This window comes from Malania oleifera, chromosome 3, assembly GCF_029873635.1.
Source record: "Malania oleifera isolate guangnan ecotype guangnan chromosome 3, ASM2987363v1, whole genome shotgun sequence".
Taxonomy (NCBI): Eukaryota; Viridiplantae; Streptophyta; class Magnoliopsida; order Santalales; family Ximeniaceae; genus Malania; species Malania oleifera.
The window spans coordinates 122226157-122234905 of record NC_080419.1 but is presented as its reverse complement, the minus strand read 5'-3'; positions in this window follow the sequence as shown (position 1 = coordinate 122234905).

The following is an 8749-nucleotide window of genomic DNA, read 5'->3' as shown; positions in this document are numbered from 1 at the left end:
ACATATATAGAGAAATTTACATGCATATACAATTTTTATACGAGTAGTTTCATGAACAGATATTTATATATATAAATATACATGTATGCATATTTATTCAGATCAGTATGTATATCACAGTTTTATACATAATGTTATATATACAGAGATTACAGCATTTACAGTACAGAAAGAAGGAGTTACGGTAATTTTGGAAACATGATGAAAACAGTAAAAGAGTATATATGTATATAGTATCAGATCCCTAAGGAAAGATACACAGACAGATACAGATTACAGAACACGGTACCGTTACTAGATATAGATAAAGTGCAACCATATATCTCAGATAGTATGTGGGTACCGTCAGCCGTGCTCGGGGAGTATGCATCTCTCGAGTACACTGGGTTGAGGGGGTTGGTTTAACGAGGTAGTAGCCAGTCCCGAGCTTAGGAGAGGATGCAGTTTGGCCGGACTGAGGTAGTGTAGAGTATGATGACTTATCTGGAGGGCCGACCAGATAGAGTCCCGCCTACGGGCCGCACAACCTTGTCATGAGGGGTCAAATCATGACGTATAGAGTTCCAGGGATACAGAATAGTTATATGTATAAAAACAGTTTTACAGTATATGATGAGAATAATATGATATATTATCAGTATGAAGAGTAAAAAACATATGGTACAATATATTTTAATTGAGAAAGAAAGAAATGTTTGAAAGATATGTTTTACAGATTATTTATTGTATTACAACTCAGTTTATATTTTTTTTAAGTATTCTTAACTTAGTTGCCACACACTAGCAATAACATATTTCTACTTACTGAGTGTCGACTCACCCCATTATTTTACCATTTTGAGGTGAGCCACCTAAGCGAGCAGATCAAGCTCGTGGATAGAAAATAGTTAGATCACCCTGGTTATAGGGTGAGTTTTTGTCAGAGCTATATATATTTTTGAGTAGATGACACTGGAGGGATATTTTTGCATGGTTTGTATATTCTGGATTCTGGTATTGTACAGTTTATGTATAAATGGTTTCATGATTTGTGTTTTCGCTGCGTAGGAATATTTATTGTATTTATTTTTTTTTAAAATGATAAGAATTTTGAGGTCGTTACATAGGTATACTAATGTTATTAAAGATAGATATGTACGATGGAGTAATGACTAGTGTCAGAATTACATATTGAAAAACTAGAGAATTTTTAATCACCATAAGTGTACATTAAGGATCTACTTTGAACCCTTATCATTTTACTTCAGTGATGGACCAACTGATTAAAAGTATTCAAATTGAGGTTTTATGGTATATGTTGTTTGCATATAATATTGTATTAATTGATGAAAGTAAAGGCGAAGTAGAGACTAATTTAGAATTATAGAGAGAAGTTTTAGAATCTACGGATTTTAAGATAAGTAAAAATAAGATAAAATATATGAAATGTAATTTCAGTAATGGTAGGAAGAATATTGAAGATAAAGTTAAACTTAGTGATGAAGAAATAAATAGTACTTGTAGATTTCGATACATTGGATTTATTATGCAAGCTGAAGTTAAAATTGAAGATAATGTAATGCATAGAATTAAAGTAGGTTGGGTAAAATGGAAAAGTGCTTCAAGTGCGCTTTGTGATCATAGAATACCCTTAAAATTAGATGGAAAGTTTTATAGGACGATTATAAGACCATCTATGCTATATGAATCAGAATGTTAGACGACGAAAAAAATAGTATATCCAAAAAGTAAAAGTTGTCGAGATGAGAATGCTTAGATGGATGAGATGTATAACATTTAAAGATAAATTAAGGAATGAATATATTCGCAGTAAGTTAGGTGTAACTCCTATAAAAGATAAGATAAGAGAGAGGCAATTCAAATGGCATGAACATTTACAACGTAAGCCGCATAGTATACTAATGAGGAAAAGTGAGTCAGTTATTGTAGGAGGTAGTAGAAGAGGTAGGGGTTGTGACGACCTGCTTAATTAAATGGGTTTTTTTTTTCATATTATAATATTCTACATGCTCTGATACCATACTGAGGAAAGACCCATTCATAAACCTAAGCAGCACGAAGCAGAAATCATACAAATATAACCATAACTATTATATACAATATAGAACCAATATCACTCAATACCAGAGTACTACATGTTTTCCCCATATACACATATATCTGAACTTCCCAAAATACCCTTAACTAGTTAGGGTAATACAAAAATCCTCCCAAAACATACTCACTTTGCTGATAGGGTACTACAGACGCCCCTCTATTTGCGAGCCTAATTTGCTCGCCTACCTGGATCACTTGAAAAATGTTTCAACACTGGGATGAGCCAACGCTCAGTAAGAAGAAATATGCTATTACTAGTGTGTGGCAAATGAGCTAATATATATCATAAAATCTGTTTCATATAAACATGAATAACTGAGTACAAAAGTACATCATAAATAATAAAGTACACCACCTTTTTTTCCTATTGTTTGACATATCAGTATTATGGTTATAATTCAAAATACTTCTAGTGTATATAGTAGGATCCCCGTTTCTGTAAATCAATACATAAGTAATAGTAACTGAAACTATTCCCTGTGGCTATCTGTGTCATGACATGCCCCTCATGACGAGATTGTGCGGCCCGTAGGCTGGATTTACCCTGACTGGCCAACCAGGAATAAATCACTGAACTTCGTTAGTGGACCTGCCCACCTCAACCCATATCTGGATGGGGAGCCTTACCTCTTCAAGGGCCTAGGTGGTCAACCGTACCACGTATTATCTGAATAGGTGGTTGCACTCATAAAGTAACATAGTATCTATAGCAACGGTACCGTGTTCTGTAGCTGCAAGTCCAACAGGGTTTGATATCATATAATATTTTTCTATACATATCTATATATTTTATCATGATGAAGTAATCATAATAACCATGATGCTGCATAACGTACTGAAATCTGAATAATCATAACATGAAACTGCATATTCGTAATACTGGAATTTGTATAATCATGGTACTGAAATTCACATAATCATAGTACTTAAATCCGTAAAATCATAGTACTGAAATTCATAAAAATCATGAAACTACAACTCGTAAAACATATCCCCATACTACATACATATTCACAAGTCACACCATAATTAATACATAATTTTTGTAAATAAATACACTGTATAATATTTAGAAATTTCCTAGCATAGCATATTTCCCTTACCTTAACTTTGAAAAGCCCATAAGGAATACAAGTCTAACACCCGCAGGGCCTTCTACAAAAACACCCTGAAACCAACATATGTTAGAACATAACATCAGTATTTTTCCGTTTATATCATTTCCTATAACTGTCACGAAGTCAAAAACTGGATAAAATACCTTACCCTGAATTTGGGATGAATTCCAACTCTGTTTTCCCAACGATCCGCTCTGGTAGCTTCGCAGAGAACTCCGCCAGGAGCGTCGTGGTAGCTTCGGATTGTCGATCCGGCGACTGGTGGGGCCGGAATCGAAGAGAGAAGGGAGAGGGAGTCGTAGGAGGGAGAGAGAGAGAGAGAGGAGAGAGAGAGCGGCAAGAGAAGTGTGATAAAATCCCGGGTTTCCACTATTTATAGGGTCAAGTTCGTCGACGAGACACGTCACCTCGTCGACGAGGCCCTGTGTTCGTCGACGAAATTCAGAGCAATCCGAACCGTCTCTCGGTATTTTCTCGTCGACGAAACCCTGTGTTCGTCGACGAAATTTTGAAGACCTTCGTCAACAAGACCCTGTGTTCGTCGACGAAGTCTACAACCTCCTTCTGATTCTGGTTCTATTTCTCTCCCTCTTATTATTACTAAAATGCTATTATTCTTCGGGTCACTACAGGGATAGACTTAAAATAAATTTTTTTTTTTTACTAAAAAAGGGCGGCACCTCCATTTATTTATTAATATACCCTCACTTTTGGCGGAAGAATACCGTGATCACGAGATAAAACAAAAGGGAGAGTATAAAAAAACCTTCTCAAAAACTAACACCAGCAACCAACTAAATTAGGAATACAAAACTAAATATAACTAATAAAGAAAATAAAAACATAAATATAACCAAAAACAAATCAAAATTCATCAACCGAAACTCTAGAGTTGAACTAACGACGAACGGAAACAAGACCCCATCTATCTATCTGAAAAATACCTTTCAAATAACGTAGTAGAAGTTGTTGTTTTTCGTAAATTATATTATTTTCCATTTCTCATTCTTTAGTAAGAAAATCAGTCGCACTATTGCCTTCCCTATATTGATGTATCAGCATAATGTTCACTCCTTCTAATAAGAATAAAATAACTTGGAAGGAGTTAATGAGTAAGAATTTAATAGCTCTAAATCTGTTAAAAGAAATGGCCCATGATTGCACAAATTGACGAAAAATGATTCATATAACCAATCCCACGAAATAAGACTTAAAGCTTGATTTTGTTGTTGTACATTCTAATATTTTTTATAAATATCATAGTTAATCAAAGCTCATATATATATATATATGTATGGATTTGAATAAAATAAAATATAAAATATAAAATAACAAAAAAAAAAATCAAAATTTCTATGCTAATAAATAAAAAAAATTATTAAAAGGAAAATAAATATTCTTCTCAAATATTACCAAGAAGATTCCTTATCTTTTTTAGATAACGCTCTTAAATTTTCAATATTTTTTTGTATATATATTTACAACCATAAAATCGTATAACACTTGCACATTCAAGTGATTTTATACACGTTTTTGTCTATAAGTATGAATTTTTTTTATAAAAAAAAAAAAAAAAACGTAAAAAATAAGGGGCAAAACTATAATTTTGGATTTTTGGGTCCCGGCACAAGTACCATCACGTGTGCAGAGAGACTAGAGAGAGAGAGACGGTAGAGGTGTAGAAGTCGAAGTAGCCCAGCCCAGCAACGGACAATATCAAACCGTGTGGGCCCATCTTCGTGGACTAAAATCCCCGGCCCGTGGACTTTTGCGCATACGGCCTCGGTGCCTGCGGACCGGGCCCCACTTAGATCTCCTACGACCCACGCTGGCGGCTAACTCTACGCTCCACCGCACACTATATTCCCCGCCTTTTCCGTAGGATCTCGACACGTTTCCCTCATAACACGTGATGGTTGTGTGGGGCGAGTATCTCCCGCGAGTTGGATAACACGGAGCGTGGGAAAAAGGGTATCGACAGCAGGTGGGGCCCTGCGTCAGCAACCGCCCACCTGAATGCGGAAACGACTCGCAGGATAATTTTCCCGCCAAAACGGACAAATCACAAAAATGTATATATTTAATGCTTTTTAAAAATAGAAAAGGTGGGAACCAAAAAAAAAAAGGATTTTTGGAAATAAAAAAAAGTGCTAATTGGCCTGCGCGAGCTGATGAAGCCAGTGCAGTATTTTGGCTCGAGCCGAGCCTTGAGCCCCCAGCACGTCGGTAAAACCCTTTATTTTATATAAATTAAAAATTCAATTCTTTTTATGAAATTTAAAATAAATAAATAAAAGTCATGTCGGAAAATAGTAAGTGAATGTTGAAAGAAATACGATAAAAATATTTGGTTCGATAAAAAAAAAAAAAAAATCCAAGAAGACAAAAGGAATGAAATATACTATTTATTTATTTATTTTTTAAAATAAATAAATACAAAACTCATTGTATCAATTTTTTTTCTCTTATCATTTTAAATTTTTAGACCCCGTATTTATGATTATACACACTTAACAAGTACAATATAAAAATCTATAAATATCGAACAGAAGAGTGTGATATTATTCAATATAAATTATATGCATCTTATAAATGTGCAGATATGGAAATCCAGAGTGTTCCAGCTATATGATACAAATATTAAAATTGTCTTAACTTCAATAGGGTCATTTAATTAATGATATGCAGTACGTATAATATATGTGTATACGTGTTCATATAACTAAGTCATAAAATGTACATGTAAAACAAATAAAAAGTCAAAATAAAGGTTTATATTACTATCGATGGAGATTCTTTGAGCATATTAAACAATAAATCACAGTTTCGGCTTTGTGCAACTCTATAAACCTGTTTTAATCACGCACGTGTGCGCATATAAAGAGTTAAAAAGTAGGTTTTTCGATTCAGGTATTAGTTTATGCACAATTAGTAATATTTTATACCTTATATTTTGAATAAGGTACTCAAAATTATTATTTATAAAAATAAAATTTTATTTTCCCTTTCAATAAATTTTACGGCCTAAGGTCAGAGAAAAAACGCACCTCACTATTCAAAATTAAAATAAATAAACCCAATAATGTATATTGCAACTCCACCTTTATCTCAACTAAAATGTATTACTTTTGATCGAAAGTATTCTTTTAAACGGACAAAGATAAATTAAAAAAAATTACAATTTCTTGAACAAAATTAGAATCGATCCCTATTTTTTATTACATTTTTTTTTATATCTATTCAAATAAACCCTAATAAAATTTTTTTGGTTGGCTTATATCTAATTTTATTTGTTAAATCTACTTAAACTAAGAGTTGAGTATCTATCATTTAAGAGCAACTTTTGTTCTATTAAAAAATCTATAACCATTATTACTGATGAGTTTGTAAACATTCAATTCAGTTTGTATATATAATTTTTCTTTTCAAAGTTGTGAATAAAACTTGTGGTGATAGAAGTTACGGCTTAGTCACTAATTAATAATGTACCAAATATAAACATCTTAGAAAACTCACAAGATTTATGAACACGCAATTGTTGAGAAGATGACAATCATTGGATCATACTATTAATAGAAAATTATTAGCATTAGCATACTGTAATTATAGGGTTTAAGAGTAGGAAATTGGTAATAATGGTTTAATGAGTAGGTTAATTGGAAGATTAACTTCTTGAATGGTGAAGATTGAAGACAAAAAAATTGGTAATTGTTATGTGCATTTTGATACTATATCATTTAATTCACAACTTTAGAGAGAGAGAGGGAGAGAATACAAAATGAGTTTGATGATCAAAATTTTTAAGTCCAAACTTAATAGGCATGTTTTGTCAAAGATTTATATTCGCTCTCCAATAATTTAGGTATAGTTTTATTTGGATTTTGAAAATAATCGTTCAACATTTTAGTCAAAACTTTTTCCGATTTTGCTCTCAAGGTGTCACTTGTTGAATATTTTACACGTTATAAAGAGTTGTATGACACTAGTTATAGCATTTTTACTTAACTAATCAGTCAAAAGTTCATTTCGATTTCACCACAAGAACACATTTACATCATCAAATGCAAAGCAAGTGGCAACAATAATCACGCGATTAATTATTAAGTATTTCAATTCATTATCAGGAAGCTCTACGGCACCCATGATTCCTAGTAGTGAGTCGTCGGCATATTGCGCGTAAGTCTTGAATCGACATGGGGCCCTGAAGATACCTTGATGGATTGAATACTATGACACCCATGATTCCTAGTAGTGGGTTGTCGGCATACTGCGTGTAAGTCTTGAGTCGAGGTGAGGCCCCGTAAATAGTCTGATGGATTGAATCATACGACACCCACGATTCCTAGTAGTGAGTCGCCGGCATATTGCACGTTACTCTTGAGTCGAGGTGGGGCCTCGTAGATACCTTGATGGATTGAATCTCGGCAACTATGAATTCCATGGTAAAAAATCTAAACTTGATGGAACTTTGGTTGCCACTTCTGCAGGCAATGCGTGTTTAGAGAGGGAGATCAATAGACTAAATACATTTATAAAAGTTAGTGAGTTTTACCGTTCTAATGAATAATCACCTTTCCCAAAAGAGCTTCGATGCTATTATACCTTTGTCACTAGAGAACATTAAATTGGTTTAGGAGTTGTCATTCCACATTTGACTAAGGCATTATCATACTAAGAGGATAAAAAACCTACATTACTATTTACATGATGATTACCCATCTTGCGTACACAAGAGAAATGATCATAGAAAAGAACAATGCTCTAAACAAGATCGACTCGTAACACAATCTCATTCATGATTAATTAAAAAGTCACACGATCGTATATTTTAACCTCCTCTTGCATAATGATCGGAATTTAAACTTTGAATGAGAGTTTAGGTTAGGGCTTAGAGTTATGTCCTCATTGTCAATGTTTTGAAAGTCAAATAGGACTAGAGACTAGCCCATTAAGCAATAACTGAATCAAAAATTGATTCGACTTTTACGCCAGTAGTTATACTCTAAAATAAAAAAATTAATAAAATTTTTTTGTTATTGGTTTGATCACTCTAAATAATTTGTCAAAAAATTATATAAAAACAAAAATTATCCATATAATATGCATATTTGATAACGAGTTTTGACTACTTTTTGAATTATATTTAAAAAATAAAAAATATTAATGTTTATAAATAATATTATAGAACATAGATCAGTGTTACTAATTTCACTTAGTGGGGTTAAGATTTGATTTTGTTATTGTTGTGTTGTGTTGTTGTACAAACCCGTATCATTATGAGTCTCACATATTTTCTTTATCGTCTTATGATCATTGCACCTACAATGGTCACGGGACGGTGACTCAAACAAATCACAGTTCAAATACCATAGCCACTCACAAGCCAAGCCAAAATGGAGAGAGAGAGAGAGAGAGAGAGAGAAATTTTCAATTTGTCATTTTCAAGGTGCACTCAAAATGACGTCATCCAGTGTTGAACCACTGCTTCGTTCCTATTCTCTCCTTTCTCATTCAGTCCACAGTTGGATATTAGC